Source organism: Caretta caretta, chromosome 21, assembly GCF_965140235.1.
Source record: "Caretta caretta isolate rCarCar2 chromosome 21, rCarCar1.hap1, whole genome shotgun sequence".
In the NCBI taxonomy this organism is placed as follows: Eukaryota; Metazoa; Chordata; order Testudines; family Cheloniidae; genus Caretta; species Caretta caretta.
The window spans coordinates 6,984,388-7,002,016 of NC_134226.1; the positions used below are offsets into that span (position 1 = coordinate 6,984,388).

The window sequence follows — 17,629 nt, forward strand, 5'->3', positions numbered from 1 at the left end:
GAGAGTGCAAGAATCACAAGGATAGTGCCATGCAGGGGCAGCCTCCAAAGCGCAGGTGTGGGAGCAGGAAGAGGTCACCGTCACCATACACTTCTCAGTGAGGCCACCAGAGATCACGAGGCGCGTGGATTCGGAACTCCCATGGAGCAAGCTGTGGCGTTCCAGTGAGGGGGAGGCTGGCTTCCCGGTACGTGAGCGATGAGGCTCTGAGATTCAGTCTCGTCGCACGGGGAGTCAGAGCTGGGAGTAGACCCAGCAGCTCCTGCCTCCCAAAGCTATTATTAATCGTATCATTGCAGGAGCGCCTGAGGGCCACAACTGAGATTTGGGGCCCTGTTACTCTAAGTGCTGTGAGAGACGGTCCCTGCCCCACAGAGCTTGCAGTCTAAACAGAAAAGGCAGACCAAAGATAATGTTTTTATCTCCATTCGACAGATGGGAACTGAGGCACAGAGAGAGAGACATTAAGTGACTTGCCCAAGGTCACAGGGGGAGTCTGTGGCAGAGCTGGGAATTGAAGCCAAGTCTCCTGACTCCCAGCCTGATGCCAACAAGTCTATACAGCCAACCCGCTGCTCAGGCATTGGAATAGACCTCTGATAGACTGTATAAGCCTGCAGTTCCCTATCCAAATAATGACTGCCGTAACCGTATGTCAATGTTTAGATAAGAGTGGGCCTCTAAGTGGCCTTATCTGAAATCATCTTGGTGGGATCTTTCAGACTTTGGTAGTAGAGCTACATTCCAAGACGCGCAACAGGTATTTTGCCCTGCTTGTGCAATCTCCCTTTTGCTGCACCTGTGCTGATGGGCAGCAGGAGGCGGGGGAGCTGCTGCTGGCTTGCGATAGGGGAGACTGCTTGAGGATGCACTCCCAGCCGTCAGACAACAGGGAGCTTATGTCTATTAAAGTCCTGTAAAAAAAGAAAGGCAACGAGGGAAATAAAAGCCTCCTAGGCCGAGAGGCAGCTGCCTGGGATCCCCCTGTGATAAGGTGATTGTTTCGAGGCTGCAAGCTTGACAAGAGCTCAGATTTGTTACCTTGATGCCAGGCTGTTCAAAACATGATTGCTGCAAAATAAACAGCTTTCTCGGATGAACTCTGTGTGTTCTCATTTGCCCTCAGCCAGTGGACATTCCACAGGTCTGGCAGCCTTTGGCAGTGCTTACCTTGGCTCATCATACGCCTTATCTGTGCCCACTGTCATAACTGGTTCCAAGGAGCTCCTTTATGTGTCAGTTTCGCCTCCCCGCTTTCAGATGTCACCAGCCTCCGCAGCGCTCTGCCAAGCTAGTGACCTTTCCCCATCTATTGCAGGGAGCCAAATACTCTTGGATGCCTTTCTACCGGCTACCAACATTACTAAGCTTTCCTCCCCATGCACCTTCTCATGCACAAAGAATTTTGGCCTTGCAAGGGACCAGAGGCTGATCAACTGCATGAACAACAGACGTCGTTTTGGCTATAGGCCGGGAAGAGGTGTTGCAAAACCAAACACCAAGAGGTACTTTAAAAAAAAAAAGGGTAAGAGCCAGATCATCGGCCAGGCTAGCTTCCTCCCTGACTTTGACTGGTGCTATGTCAATTTATACCAGCTGAGGTGCTAGCCCAGGGTCTCTCGCTTCTGGTTCAAATCTGGCCCAGCTCAACAGTGATCTGGCAGATGCAAGGCAGTCCTTTGTGCAATGAGTTTTGTGGGCTGCAGTTCAGTGGACAAATGCCCAAGTTGCCAACAACATGGCAACCTACCCCCATCCCCAACACATGCATCTTCAACTCTTCTCTTGGCAAGAACGGAATAGGCCCCAGAGACTGAATGAACCTGTGATGCCTAGAGGTGACCTCGCCCATCTTCCGGGTCAGGACTGAGGTATATGGGCAGGGAAGCTTGCCCTGCAGCTGTCCACGCTGTACCTGTTCTACACATGGGGCTGTCTGTCTGGAACCTTTCACCGGCAATGCAATCCTCCTTAGGAGTGGAATGCGAACAGGAGGACGTGTGACAGCCAGAGAGGCTCACCCAGCAGCTCCCTGCTGGAATGTAAACGCCAGCTGGTTATCTGCCTTCTGTTAATACCCTGCACAAATGATAATGATGTACCCGGAATAAACCATTCCCAGGCAGCATGCTCTGTTAGCGGATCCTGCTCTACCATACCTGGAAGAATAAAGAAAACCCCACCAAAATGGGGTGTGAGCACACAAAGCACCAACATCCCTTTAGCAGTCGGGAAACCTCCTCCAGCCTCCAAATGGAGGGCCACCCTACGGGCCTCTCTACACTCGGGGGACCCAGTTATAATACACAGTTTGGTTAAAAATGCTGTTCCACCTTAAAAAATAGACAAGATCCAGGACTCTGGACCATGCCACGGCTCTTTCACTATTCAAGGCTGCAGCACAGGGTACGGATACCCCATCCACGCGACAGGATGGAACAGCGTTGCAAGCTCGCTACCAGGCAACTGTGGCGGTACAGGGCCCTCTCCCTTACACAGTAAACCTGCCTCAAAGCAGCTGTGCTGGTTATTAGAGCGGTAAACAAAACAGGGGTGGTTCTACGGAAAATAAACCCCCTTTCCGATGTATTCAGACTCTATCCCTTTTGCAGTCCAGTTCAATCCCGGCCACGCACCCTTTTCCCTCCCAGCCCCCTCCTCTCTTTGAAGTTATCAGCTCCTTTGTTGCAACCTGGTAGCGGATACAGACTAACACGGCTGCTACTCTGAAACCTGTCTGGTAGCTCAGTCTCCCACACGGGTCCCCATCTTTTCAGCATGCAGCCACAGCTCTGGTGCCCTGGACAAGTTAAAAGCATTTATGCCTGAGCCCTTGGAAAGTGGGGACAATAACAGAGCTCAGCATGAGATCGACACAGAGGGAAGGAGAGAGAGATCTGCTAGAGGAGCCTACAAGGCAAGGTAGGATGATGAAGTGCTGTAAGGAATCTGAATGGCAGATCAGTGGGAAAGAATTTGACACCAGCTCCAGGAAGGAAGGATGGTCAGGGGGGTAAGGCAGTTGTCTGGGACTCCGGAGATCTGGGCCTGATTTCTGGCTCTGTCACAGACTCCTTAGGGGAGACTATTCCTGTAGAATGGAGATGTTTCCCCTCTCCCATCCTTTGTCTTTTAGGCTCTCCAGGGCAAGGACTATGTATATGCATAGAGCCTCCCACAATGAGGCCCCCAGCATGGTTACAGCCTCTAGGCCCCACTGTAATACAAACAATAAGTGAGGACAACATCCTGGTGGTTTCAGTTTGTGACTTGAGTGCACAGTCATTGATACCACAAATGCTGACAGAGTTAACGCTGCCCTGAGCATCCCAAGGAGAGCTGTGGTGGAAAGGGATGATTGGGCTTGATGCCCTCTTTTTTGCTTCTTTATAAAGATGGCCTGAAAGGCTTGTGTCCTAAAAGATCTTTCCATGCGCTCTCTCATCTTTTGGTTGAACTTATTCAGGTCTGGTATATACTAGGAGGCTCTATGGATGACTGGAGAACTGCCGTAACTGCGACTTCACAGTGTCAAGATGACATAGATGAGCAAGTCAGAGAAGAGATTTTCTGCCACATTGTTTAAAATGTCCTTGTTTTGGTTAACACCTATTGAATTCCAATGGCTGATGGACACTTTGGAAAGAATATGTCTGTGGTAAAGACTGCACAACCTTTCAGTCCGGGAATGAGCGCTCACAATAAACATCTGAGACTCACAAGAGGTCCTCCAGCAAAACCAGTGAAGACCAGACTGGGCATTCCCAAAACCCTAAAAACTCAGCAGGTAAAAGACAACTCAGAGGATGTCTTTGTACCTCAAGAAGCAGAAAATGGCAATTTTAAATGTTCCTTTGCAGGTCATCTTTGTGCCTCACAAAATCCCTGAAAGACAGGTGAGTATTACACCAATCTGACTGGTCCAAGTTCACTCAGCAAGCATATCCTAAGTGATCTGCTCTAACCACTACACCGCACTCCCTTCTGGTTTGAAAGCCATCGAGTCGGCTGTGCACGTGGGAGTTAGCTGCACTCACCACACCATTATCACAATGCCACTAATTATACAATTAACCACTAATAAGAGGGGATTGGGATGGATTACGTGCTTAACCCGAACACATACTGTTAATCTGAATTTATGAAATCATTCCCTCTCCCTTAGACACCGTATTCTGTTTTCATGGACTTAAAATGACTCCCAGGGATCCCTTTCTCCTAGCCCCTCTGCTGGAAAACTGAAGTCAAAGGGGCTTTGTTTGCTATCTTCTTTGACTCCTTCCTTCCTGGCAGAATAGCACCTTGGATTTGTCTGACAGCAATTCAATACAAAGGACTTGCTTGTGCAGTCAAAGCCTTTGAAATGCTACAATCACAGCTCTTTAGAAATGGTGCAACCATCAGGGCGGTTGATGGTACCAGGAATTCTCATCCTAGCAGGGAAAGTGCTGTCATTGTTCTTGCTGGGGGGTAGGGGGGAAAGAGGGGCTGGAGATTTACTGATAAAGGGGAGGGGCATGCGAGAAACAGGGTGTGGGGCAATCCTTGGGTGAGGGATTGGTTTACCTGGGAGACTGGATGTCACTGGGAAGTGGAGGCATTATCTGCATTTAACACGGTCTTTTGGAAAAGACCTAAGAAACCAGAGTCCTGGCCAAAAAGCTCCTGAAAGGTGGCATGGTGTAAATACATACATAAACGCACGCACACAGTTTAAATTCTTGTCTTAAACCTCGTACAGTACAATGCAAGCCAGCTCAGGTATCCATCCATCCTTCCAAGGAGAGTCTCTGCAGTCTCTGTGCAGAGCAGAGGCATATGACCTGAAGAATGTCTTCAGAGCTCTAGGTCTCTCAGAACTCAGCCTTCCAGCTTTAATTTGCTGTGTCTCCGCTCTCCCTCCTGGCTTAAGGGCAGGGATTAAACGATCTCCATTCTAAGTTTTTCAGAAGGCCTGGTGAAACTCTGCACTGCCATCCTCCTCCTCCTCAGGCTTTTGTCACAGAGTTTATCTGTGTCTCGTCTTTTTCGCTTCACAATAAAGAAATAATAAGTACAGTGGCTCCTCTTCCCAGAGCAGTCGGAGGAATCCCTTGGAGATTTCTGGCTCAGACCACATGAGCCAAAAGTTAGACTTAGCCCTGCAGAATCTACCTCCTCACTAGACAGAATTTTACAATGCACCCCCACCACCTCCCTAAAAAGGGGGACTGGGTGACAATGGGATACCATGCTGCAGATGCTCGGTGGCACTGTCTAATGGCTGCTTAGTGGCCTATGCAGCATGAAGTTTATGGTTTTACTCCAGTTTCTGCGGACACGTGTCCAGGCTCAGCAGAGAGACCGGGGTCCAAACGGTCCGTGGAGGGTGAACCACGCTCCCGTGGAGAAGGGAGGTCCCTCCAGGGTGGTGCTGGAGACACTCGGGTGTGGCAGAGCTGGGGGGATGCATGCCTGTGCTGAACCTGCTTTCTGGGTAAACAGAGGCTTTGAGTCACCAGGGCTGTTCATTTACCACCTACCACCAGGGCTGAACGCACTGAAAAATTATCAATGCATTTATTGTAGAGACAAATACAGAGGGCAGCAGAGGTGGCGACCTCTCCCCTAGATGTGGTCTCCATCGTGCAGGGCTTAGGGAACATTGGCAGGGCTACATTACAGAGCTGTTTCGTAGTCACCCCCCCAGGCGGTGTCTGTTACCATGGACTGGACTAACAAGGCTTCAGTCTGCAGTGTGGTCAAACTGGAACCTTTCATGAACATTAAAAATAACATCTAAAGAAGTCCAGTCACAGGAATGGAGAATAAGCTGATTTGCTACGTCCATTCTAAGTGTCTGGCAGACAACACAGCAGGCCAGACTTCACTGTGATGGGCAAAATATAAGAAGCTGAATAGAACAGACTGGGTCCAATTTCTCACTCTGCTATATACTTTCTGTGTCACCTTGGGCAAGTCACTTAATCTGGCTGTGCTTCGGTTCCCATTTGCAGAACGGAGATAATGACCCTCCTTGCTCCCAGCCTTGTTCTGTCATGTCTATTCAAACTGCAAGACCTTTGGGGGAGGGACTGTCGTTCGTCGGTGTGTGGTCTTCAGTGGAACTACACCGGTTTGCACCAACTGAGAACTGGGCCCACTCCCCTTATTTAACAATTGCAGATAAGTGGAGATGTGTTCCTTCTCTCTACGGGATTTGGAGGGTTCTGTAATTATCGGAAAGGCCATGTAAAGCAACCATTTGATACTGGGACTAGACAAAAGATTCTGCCTGTGCTAAGGGCAGGGCAGATTCCTAAAAGGTCAGGAGCAGGAATCGGCCATTTATGCAATTACCACGTAATGATTCGGAGATAATTATGAGCTGGTTGCTTCTAGGGTATTTCTGTAGCAATAGGAGCATTAAATGTCTCAGGGTGGGTGGAAACTTCCCCAGAAAACACTTTGCTGCTGTTCCTTTGCACGTGAATTTACCCTTTCAGCTTGAAGAGTGAAGGACATTATGCAGGGAAAGGTTACTGTGCCCAGCCAGCCGATCCCTTTAATAATAGCCCTTCTACAGCGCCTTTCACTTGAGGATCTCCAGCTGTTCTACTGACATCGATAAAGCTGCAGCCCCTCGGTGAGAGAGGTAAGTATTATCCCCAGCACACAGATGGGGAACTGGAAAAACAGGCAGGAGATGCGACTTCTCCGAGGTCACGCAGCCAGTCCATGGCAGGGCCAGGAATAGACCCCAGGAGTCCTGACTTCAGATCCTGATCCACGCTTTGAATGAATCCTGCCAGAATTATTTATTTATATGCTCAACGAGGTCACTGATGAGGCTGATGATCCTGACATGAGACCCACAGTACCAGCCTGCAGTGTTTGTTGGTGAGGGCACAGGTACAGTAGGTCCTTCCATCAAATTCCAATGGAGTGGTTACATTCTGCTCCGTTCGCAGTCTCAAAGGGCCAGCTCTCTCACTGGCGTACGTCAGCATAGATCCATTGACTCCAGCTGAGGATCTGGACCAACACCCCTCACTGCCTTTCCTATTCCGTTTGTAAGAGTACTGGCTTTCTCCCACTAGGTGGTTATACTGCATTGGTGGGAAGAGATTCCTACCTCCATATTTTGAAATAAGGCACTGAGGGCTAGATTTTTTAAAGTATTCAGCTAGGTCCAGAAAGGCTACAACTTCCACTGAAATCAACGGAAGTTGGGTACCTAAATACCTTTGAAAATCTGGCCCCTTTGTCAGTTGTCTGAATGAAGATCAGCAGCACTGGCCACACCACAGCTCCCTATCACCTGCCATTAAACAAATGATACTTTCCAACATATACCCGGCCACTGAGCAATCCACGACACACTAGATGGTACAAAGGCAGGGTTAAAGCTGACGTTTCAGGTGGAAATACAGCTATGTATCTTGGAATGGCTCATTTTAATGCTGCTGTGATTGTTAATGGTGTGTCAGAGAGCTTAGAGCTTTGGAGAGATGTCTTTTTCAATTATTATTTAATTCACAATAAATAACACAAATAAACAGAGATGTTGGAATTTTTCCCTGTTTTGCAGGAATCACATATTTAAATCTGTTTTAAGGCTGTGGAATTTAAGATTTGGAGGGGGGTGAGGGGGTGAGAGAACCTGGATTTGTGCAGGAAATGGCCCACCTTGATTATCATACACATTGTGAAGAGAGTGGTCACTTTGGATGGGCTATTACCAGCAGGAGAGTGAGTTTATTTGGGGGGGGGGCAGAGGGTGAGAAAACCTGGATTTGTGCTGGAAATGGCCCAACTTAATGATCACTTTAGATAAGCTATTACCAGCAGTAGAGTGAGTTTGTGTGTGTATGGGGGTGGGGAGGTGAGAAAACCTGGATTTGTGCTGGAAATGGCCCACCTTGATTATCATGCACATTGTAGGGAGAGTGGTCACTTTTGATAAGCTATTACCAGCAGGAGAGTGAGTGTGTGGTTTTTGGAGGGGGGTGAGGGAGTGAGAGAACCTGGATTTGTGCTGGAAATGACCCACCTTGATTATCATACACATTGTGAAGAGAGTGGTCACTTTGGATGGGCTATTACCAGCAGGAGAGTGAGTTTGTGTGTGTGTGTGGGGGGGGGGGCGGAGGGTGAGAAAACCTGGATTTGTGCTGGAAATGGCCCAACTTGATGATCACTTTAGATAAGCTATTACCAGCAGGACAGTGGGGTGGGAGGGGGTATTGTTTCATGGTCTCTGTGTGTATATAATGTCTACTGCAGTTTCCACGGTATGCATCCGATGAAGTGAGCTGTAGCTCACGAAAGCTCATGCTCAAATAAATTGGTTAGTCTCTAAGGTGCCACAAGTACTCCTTTTCTTTTTGCAAAGATCAGCCCAGCAATTCAATTCTTGTGGATTCAGAAATTCAATTTAAAAAATACCCCAATAATTGCAGCTCTCAAGTCTGCTGGGGAAACAGACCAAATTCCTCCCCCCTCCCCAATACACACACTTTACTCCAGCCCCAAAACTAGAAGAATTTGTTAGGAATTTCAAATGCCAGCTGTTTGTTTCAGGCTCCACAGAGAGGTGTTAGCAGCACATGAGAGCTGAGAGAGGAAGTTCAGGCTCTGGGACTGTGGAAGGGACGTTATCGGGGTTTGACTGTGTGACCAGTCCCATCAATACATCTGAACAGAAGGCAAGAGGCTGAGAAGTGGGAGATCACACCCCTTCATCCCTCCTTCCTATTCAGGATCACAAACTTCCCCGTGGCAGCTACAGCAATTGCCAGAGTAACTCATGGAAAACAACATACTCCGATACTTTTTAAGCTAACTATTAATATTATTTAGCAGTGGGGGGAAAAAGGAGAGCCAAACCCATGCAGCAATCTACAAACCACGGTCCGTGGATTACAGTTTGAGAACAACTGCCCTAAACCATTTGGAGCAGCTGTACCCTCAAGATTTTTTTTCTTTCCCCAAAAGAAGGACATGGAAATCAGGTAAGGCCAAGGGGTGGTCTACACTACCGCTTAAGTCGATGTAACTTACGTCGCTCAGGGGTGTGAAAATGAGCCGATAGAGCATGGTAGTGCCCTAAGCTACCTCGCTGAGAATGCTAAACTCACAGAACCCGAGGGCTTGAGAGAGAGACCTGAGATCATCCAACGCTCAGGATGAACGTTGCCCTCAATGATAAACACAGCATGGCAGACACTGAATAATAATTTAAAAAATCTCACATTATTCTTGCCCCAGGGGAGATGAAAAGGAGAAAGAGAGAACCACATGTGTCTGATGCCAGTTATGTTACTTAATGCACCTCTGGATGATGCTTAGAGACCACGATGATGGGCATGGTATAGACACTAGAACAGAATAGACTAGAACAGAACATGACCGAGTATTTCTTCCCAGACGCCCAGCCTTGCACAATAAATTAATTTTCTTCCAGAGGTTCTGTGCACTGAAAACGCACTCTTGACCCTCGGCCAATTTAAACACGTTTCAATCGGAAGCCAGGCTCTGAATATTCAGTGTGGTGGCTGGAGGAACATTTACCAGGCAGGAGAGAGCTCTATAATGGGAGCTTGTTTGACTGTGAACATCTCCAAGGCTGACCTTAACCCTTCCAGAGATAATTCCTCATTGGGCCACTCCACCCATGTTATGCCCAAGACCACCACCTAAAAACACAGAGCAATGTGTTTCTTTGGCACCAACCGGGTGCCTAGTCTCCAGTCAAAGACATCCTGACCGGAAACACGCTGCATGAACTGAATCTTCACTCCAAGAGATTCAGAGCCAGATTTTTAAAGGTATTCAAGCACCTAACTCCCACTGAACTCAATAAGAGTTAGGCACCTAAATTCCTTGACAAACCTGGCCCTAATTCCCTTAGTCTCCTAAAAAAAATCTCATCACTGAGCAATGGAAAGAATCCCCACCTCTCCTATGAGCCCCAGCACCCCACTGCTGTCATTAGTTATACAAGGATGTTGCTGCTGGTAACAGCATCTTCTATTTCCCAAGGGAACCCACTGCCCTGCAGCTAAAAAAACAGCTGAATTAAAGAGACACTAACAGCCACTTGCTTTGTTTTTCCAGGTTAATTTCATTGATAGATTTATTTGACTCTCACCCCAGCTTGCTCTTCTAAAAGCAGGAAAATAACAAACTGACAAGTGTCACATCAGGAGCTGGGAGCCAGGATGCCCGGGTCCCATGCCCAGCTCTGTCAATGACTCATTTTGAAACAGGAATAGGTCACTGTGCACAAGGGAGCTTTTAGCCACTCTGAGCTTTGATTTACCCATCTGTAAAATAGGGATAATAATACATATCTCAAGGGTGTTTTGAGAGTTAATGTTTGGAAGGTACTCACTAATTATTACTAATTAAGTATCTCCATTAGCAAGGCCATTCTTTATGTGGCTCGTGCAGAATCTCTGCCCTCACCCTCCACACACATTTTTGAAATTAACATCACTTCATCCTGTTTACTTCTTTCTTTGTGCATCAACAGCACTGATACTCCTGCTCTGGCAATCCTGTGTGTTCCCGAAATGCTGGGCAGAGGTGGTCAGCAGTCCATGCTGACAACGTTACATCAAAGAGCAGTCATTTTTAAAAATATTATGATTAATATTACATTAACGCCTACATGCCCCAACCAACAGCAAGGCCCCATTATGCGAGGCACTGCACACGCACTCAGTGAGCGATTGTCCCTGCTTCAAAGAGCTTACAAACAAATTAGGCGAGACACACAAAGAGGAAGAAGACGTGCAGAGTGGTGAAGTGACAGACCCAAGGTCTCTTGGCTGGTCAGTAGCAGAACCTAGACTAGAGTCCAGATCTCCTGGCTCCCTCCCAGTTCAGTGCACTATCCGCTATCCCATGCTGACCCTCTTGTTTCCTAGGATCAGAGTGGTGATTTCTCTCACTCAACCAGCTGCTTCCGTCAAATGAAAGTCTGAACCACCGGGCATTTCCCCATTAGCATAGTTGGAAAGGCAGGGCAGATTCAGGAACCAAATGATTTGATTGCAGCTGCAATGTTACTATTAGACAGCCTCTGGCAATACCATTGCTCCTTAAGCCATTTCAGTTGTGCTGTGATAACATGACACTTGCTCTTGGCATTCAGAGCATGATTGCTACATTGATCCTTCCTCTCTACCAACCACAACCCCCGTTATCTAATCTAACCAATCCAGTCGCTCTAGTCTAAAGGGTTTTTCTGTAGCGCCTCTCCCCTGATGCCTAGAGCACGGCATGTGCCTTCCCCTGCACCTGCCTTACAATTCGTTTTCTGCCACTCGACATACTGGCTTCTCTACACAAACATTTAGGGCAGGTCTACACTTAAAATGCTGCCGCTTCAGTTAATCCACCTCCATGAAAGGTGGTAGCTATGTCGAGGGGAGAAGCCTGTTTACACCGGGGGTTAGGTCGGGATAGCTGCGTAGCTCAGGAGCGTGGCTTTTTCACACCCCATAGCGTTGTAGTTATACTGATGTAAGTTGATAGTGTAGACCTGGCCTTAGTTCCCCGCAAGCTGGAGTGAGAATCTACCCTTCACTAGCATGCTGCACACTGACTGTCCATGTGGACCCTGCTGACGGGTTTGTTAACAGGCTTTGCTCTAGTCCTCTTTGAAACAGGAGTAGAGTAAAGCCCATTAAGGAACTTTTAATGTGCGCCAGCAGGATCCGCCGAGATAGACAGTGCACGGCAGGTTAGATTCCCATCCCAGCTTGCCGCCAGCTAATTGTTCAGGAGAGACACCTTTGCTCATCTGAAAGTATACGACCCATGCCTCGGTCCCAAGCACCTACCTGCCTTAGAGCCAGCTGGCTCAGGGAGCCCTATAAATAGCCCATGCAAGATGCAGTTATGAAGAGAGCAGGTGACAAAGATACGTACAAACTGCTGCAGGGCTGTTTTATTTTTTCCTAATTATCACTCCTCATATTAGATTTTACAAATAAAACATTCACTGCCCCCTGGAGGCGTCGGAGGTTGGGAAATGGGTAGATGGAAGTGACGCACAAAGGTATCGCACAGAGCAGCAGGTAAAGACAGTTGTGTAACAGTTTCAGAAGAGGGTAGTCAGTGTCCCTCTTGCCTGGACTCCGTAGGGCTACTATATCACCTACCACCACGTTGTCCCTCTAAGCAGTGGCGAGCTAAGCGTTTTAAAACTCCGAAGTGATTCGTGATTTGGGCTGTCTCAATTGCTGGTGCACAACCTGAGATACTTTAAAGGGGCTTGATCTTCAGGACGTGCTGAGCACCCACACTCTGAAAACCAGCCCCTAAAGAGAGTGTCTCTCACTATTCTAGGTACTAATAGGTCCCCATTTTTTCTATAGCATCTGGACATCACACTGTCCTTTAAAGGTATTTATCCTCACAACAGCCCTGTGAGGTAGGGAAGTGCTACCATTCCCACTGTACAGAAGGGAGCCGGCACAGAAAGGCTCAGGGATGTACTCAAGGTAACACAGGCAGACTGTGGTGAAGCAGGGACTTGAACCCAAGACCTAGGCTACTGCCTGAACCACTGGACCATCCCTGCTCTCTAGGAATCGTGCAGCCAAAAGCACTAACCCCTTGTTAGAAGATGTGGATCACTATGCACGGTGCCCATAGGCCGGAACTTTCAAGAGAGCTCAGCTGCCTTTCAGGCACCTATCAAACGGGTGCAGGAGCATTCAGCACATTGGGTGTGCGTTGAGTGCTGGGTTCTTTTGAAAATCTGGACACAGAAGTGTCCCAATCGGTGCGGCTGGGTGCGGAGCACTTCTGAAAATCTGGTGCTTGCTTAGGTGCCTGAGAGGAGCTGAGTTCTTTAGACAATCTGGCCCCGAGTGTGGTTGCTGATCACTTGCATATCTGCGTCTGAGCTGGTCTCTAAAAACAGCTAGAGAATGCAGAAGATAGCAGAATACGGATCTCAAATTGTGACCAGAAAATCTACAAGACTGGACTGCACAAAAGAAGGAGAGAGGAAAAAAAAAAAAAAAACGAGAGACAGCAGAGACCTCAGCAGCCAGGAGGCAACAGTGTAGATTTACTTTACAGTCTAAAGCTTGGTCGCTTTTCACAGCTGTCTGAAAGTAATTTTCACTCCAGCTTCTGTTCTAGCAAGGGTGGCAGGCCAGTGGTGTGGGCGGCTAAGCAACTTGATATCAGAGGAGCAACTTTTGCTGTAGGGAAAATGCTACCTTAAAAGGAACCTTGATTGGAAATGAAAGAGCGTGACCGGGATGCTGTATTTGGTAAGAGATTGTCTCTGCAGAGCTAACTGCCTGCAAGATTGCAATCCGGGCCTTTGCATCTGCAGCAACCAACAGGTGGTGTTTTGTTTTCTGTTTCTTTTCCAGCAGCAGTGAGTTAATCAGGAAGGGATAAGAAGACAAATTCAATGGGCAGATCCCCGCCTGGATGCCATTTGCTGAAAGGAGCCAACTGACCTCTAAAATTAGATGCCTATTAAACATGAGAGATGCTTGGATGCAAATCAAGGCAACGTCAGTTTGCAGGGTTTGGGCTGACTTTTGGCAGGGCGGCGGAGCTGATGCACCAGTAACTCAGAGCAAAACTGCGTTTCAGACCCTTTTGAGAGTTCTGTGTGGCCTGGAGCACTGAGCCCAGGGCTGGGAGTCAGCTGCCCAGGGTTCTTGCTCTACCATCAATTCCACTTCACTTCCATATCTCAGGTTCCTCATCTGTGAAATGGCAACCTTCCTCAAAGGGAGGTTGTGAGGATGCTATTGTACATACAGCACCATGGAAGCTCAAACGATTATTTGGTCACTTAGAGATTTTCTCAGACAACCTGCCCCAAGTTTCAGGTGTGTAATGAAGCCAGGAGAGTGTTTCAGAGTTTGTAATGAATGATTCATCTGTCTCCAGAAGGCCAGAGTGGGGACTGATGGACTCAGAAGTGTGCTGCAGCCTGAAAACTTTAATGCAAACAGGAGGTCTGTGAAGTGATTGCAGTCCACCCAGTGTCACATGTGCATATAAACCTATAACTTTTGTTTTCAGCAGGTGGCCAGGGCTCTGCATGTGACACAGAAAGTGGAAGGATTGTCTGGGATTCAGGAGATCGGGTTTAATTCTCAGCTCTGCCACAGACTCCCTGAGTGACCCTGGGCAAATCACCTCATCTCTGTTCCTCAATCCGTAAAATAGGTCTAATAATCCTTCTCTTGTCTATTTAGACTGTAAACAACTTCAGGCAAGGACTCTCTCACTGTGGGTATGTGCTTGACACAATATGGCCCCTTCTCAGAGGGAGTCTAACTATTGCCATCATAAATACATCTGGAATACATTAGCCAGATTTAAAACAGCCAACTCAGAAGCCAGGGTGCATGGCTACTGCACTGTCGTCACCCATAATGTCTGAACAAGACACACAATAACTACACACTTCATCCATTGAAGGGACCTACAAAAAGTGGCCAATTAGTGACAGTGGCCGTCACAAAAAATACAACACTAAAAATAATACTCTGTGCTTCCAAAGCACCTTCCATGCCAGCATCTCAATGCTCAGTGCAGACCCAATTGAGCAAACCTCATGGAGTGATGCAAGGTCACATTTCACAGATGGAGACACTGAGGAACAGAGGTTAAGTGAGTGACCAAAGGTCCCATGGGGAATCTGTGGCAGAGCCAAGAATAGACTCCAGATTGGTGATCTCCTGTTCTTTAGTCACAAGACCTTCCTATCTTTTCTAATGAGGGGACTTCCAGCCTTCACTGGGGAGATTATTCCACTGTCTGATTTCACCCCGAGGAAATTCACCTGATATGGTGCCTACATTTCCCTATGCCCAAGTTGATCCTGTTACTCTCTGATCCTTCCCATATGCTGTCCCATCCCCCGCCCCTCACATGCCTCTGTGGGGTTGGCTTTAGTGTCTGAAAGGCTCTTTGTGAAGTAAGATGTCTAGAGACCCATCCAGTTCCCTCCTCACCTGTCACTGGGCCTGTGATGCTGGAGCTGGGGAGGAGGCAACGTGGCACTCCTGGGTGTGTAGGCTAACACAAGCCTACAGTTGCTAGCGCAGAAGATAAACCCCCTATGTGACAATGAGTTGGTCAGTGGAGGCATGTCTGTGAAATCTCTAAACCCCTCCATCAAGGGGCAGCAGACCCTGGAAAGTACTTCTCCCTTACTGGCCAGGCGAGCTGGCACACAATCCTAGCTAGCAGCACCACCCCTCTCCCTCACACTGGCAAAACCCTCCAGCACGCAGACGGGAGCAGTGCCAAAGAGGCCTTCACTGTGCCAGTTGGCAGAACGACCTGTCTGGAGAGGGGATGGTTCTGATCTCTAGTCGTGCAGCAGGGAAGCAGGTATTGCCTAGCAGACAGAGCCTCAGCTTAGGGGTCAGGAGAGCTGGGATCTGTTCCCAGCTCTGCCACTTACTCGTTGCAAGCCCTTGGACATGTCACTTCCTATGTGCCTCACTTTCCTGTACTCAGGGAATGATGCTACTTACCCAGCTTGTAAACGTGCTTAGAGAGCTAAGAGTGGAAAGTGCCAATTATTATTAGAGAGTCTAAATATCCGGCGTTTGCAGGGGTAACTGTTTTCAAGCTAACTGGATTTCTTTGGTGGCCTCTCAGGAGCCTCTTCACAGCCACCTGAGGACAGAAAGCAGCCCCATTTCGCATTGATCCCACATTCAGTCTGTGGTTTGTTTTTCCGCTCTGCCCAAACTACATTGCCACTGGAAATGCCCAGCGGCCTAACTGCACCAGAACCACTGGTTACCCTGCAGCAGCCAGGGCTCCATTCATACGCACCACTTCTCAGCTTGAACCAAGCCCACTCCCATTCCATTAACCCTTTGCCTCCTGCCTGTGCAGAGTGCCGTCCCCACCCCCTCATAGACACACACACAATGCCGGAGCCTCAGGCTGGAGGCTGATGTTTCTTCCCTTTCGGAGTTAATGCCACCATTGTGCCAATCCGTCAGCACCGCTCATTCTGGTTTGTTTGCATATAGGGAAGGGCCAGTTAGTTAAAGCATCACTGGCACCAATTCTAGTCCTGGCGTGGCAGAGATTTGGGTTGCAGGCATTAACCACCTGATCTAGGTAACTGCTCCCCACCAGCGATGAGGGCGGTGATGATGAGGGAGCTGAAGGAAGCAACACTTAGGGGTCAACTTCCCCACATACCAGGGAATGTGCCAGAGCTATAGCGAGATGCAAAGGACACTGGCAGCCACAAAAAGTGCAGCGTGAGGGGAATTCACACACGCAGGGAGAATAACCCAGCCTCAGCATGTGAACAGATGTCACACCGAGACTTCAGTGTCATCTCCTACTGACAGCAGCCTGGCAAAGTTTCATTCTGGAGGCAACAGATTTATCCCTCCTCTCCCAGTTGGCCGGCTTCCTTCAAAGATGGGCCAATATCGTGCCCTGCGAGCAAACTCCTCAGGGTTTTGGAGAAAGGAGTGATGGAGGGGAGGGGGAACAAGGCTTCCTCAATGCCCTGCACCAAAACCAAAACACACATAGGAATCTCTTCTGCCGAGGAGGAGACCAGAATATCCTGCTGCTACATTTGGCATAAAGTTGATCTGCCTCCGTTTCGAATCTCCCACCCCCGGCCCCAACTACCCTCCCACAAAGTACAGCATGCCACCAAGAGATCAGTAATCCCCGAAGAGGAAGCTGCGCTGGGAAGCCAGAGGGATATAAAAGGGGGACTGCTCCTTTAAAAGCAAACCCCACTCTGTCATACCTTTGCTCTGTTTACATTGCAATGTTGGTGAAATGTAACCGCACAAGGGGAAGAGCCAGTACTTACCCGCTGGAGAAAGAGGAGACTCTCCTTCTTTCTTTTTTTCAAATCAAGTCCACTTTTGCTTCCCCAAGTCTCTCCCGTCTCCGATCTTGCCCCTGCACCAGCTGGTCTCGTCTGCCCTGGGCACTTCACTCCCAGAAAAGGTAAGGAAAGAGTCTTCCCGCAGCAACCTGAGGCTGGGGCTGCAAGAGGCACTGAGCAAAGCGAGGAGAGAGAGAGAGAGAGAGAGAGAGAAATCCTCTCAGTAGGGCTGGAGTATTTCATGTGTGACACTGGCTCCTCCCCAAAGCTGACATCCCTGCCGGGCAACTGCCAATCCTGGGGGTGTAGCAAGCCCTGCTTGGCTTGGGCTCAGATGTCTTTTCACCAGCTGTCCCAGGCTTACAAGGATCATAGAAGATCAGGGTTGGAAGGGACCTCAGGAGGTCATCTAGTCCAACCCCCTGCTCAAAGCAGGACCAATCCCCAACTAAATCATCCCAGCCAGGGCTTTGTCAAACCTGACCGTAAAAACCTCAAAGGAAGGTGATTCCATCACCTCCCTAGGTAGCCCATTCCAGTGCTTCACCACCCTCCCAGTGAAAAAATTTTTCCTAATATCCAACCTAAACCTCCCCCACTGAGACCATTACTCCTTATTCTGTCAAGGAGTGAGATGGGTGGGGTGCACAGTGTACTTCTGGATGGCAGCAGCCACTTGCTCCTGCTCATTCGGAAAACAAATCTGGCCTCTGATCCCGCTTCCCACTCACCCAAACACCTGGTATGTCTTCACTGCAAAGTTTACTCAGGCTC

At 48.5% G+C, this 17,629-nt stretch overlaps 1 protein-coding gene across 2 annotated transcripts in view; it reads right to left on the bottom strand.

The window, feature by feature from the left end:
- Positions 1-17,097, bottom strand: part of CDK18 (cyclin dependent kinase 18) — an 85,508-nt gene extending 68,411 nt beyond the window's left edge. Inside the window, exon 1 of one of the 2 annotated variants that reach the window (XR_012665668.1) lies at positions 16,838-17,097. The gene's annotated coding sequence lies outside the window, so the exon portion shown is untranslated. The remainder of the gene's footprint in view (positions 1-16,837) is intronic. The other variant, XM_048826727.2, reaches the window with a different exon arrangement.
- Positions 17,098-17,629: the final 532 nt, after the last annotated feature.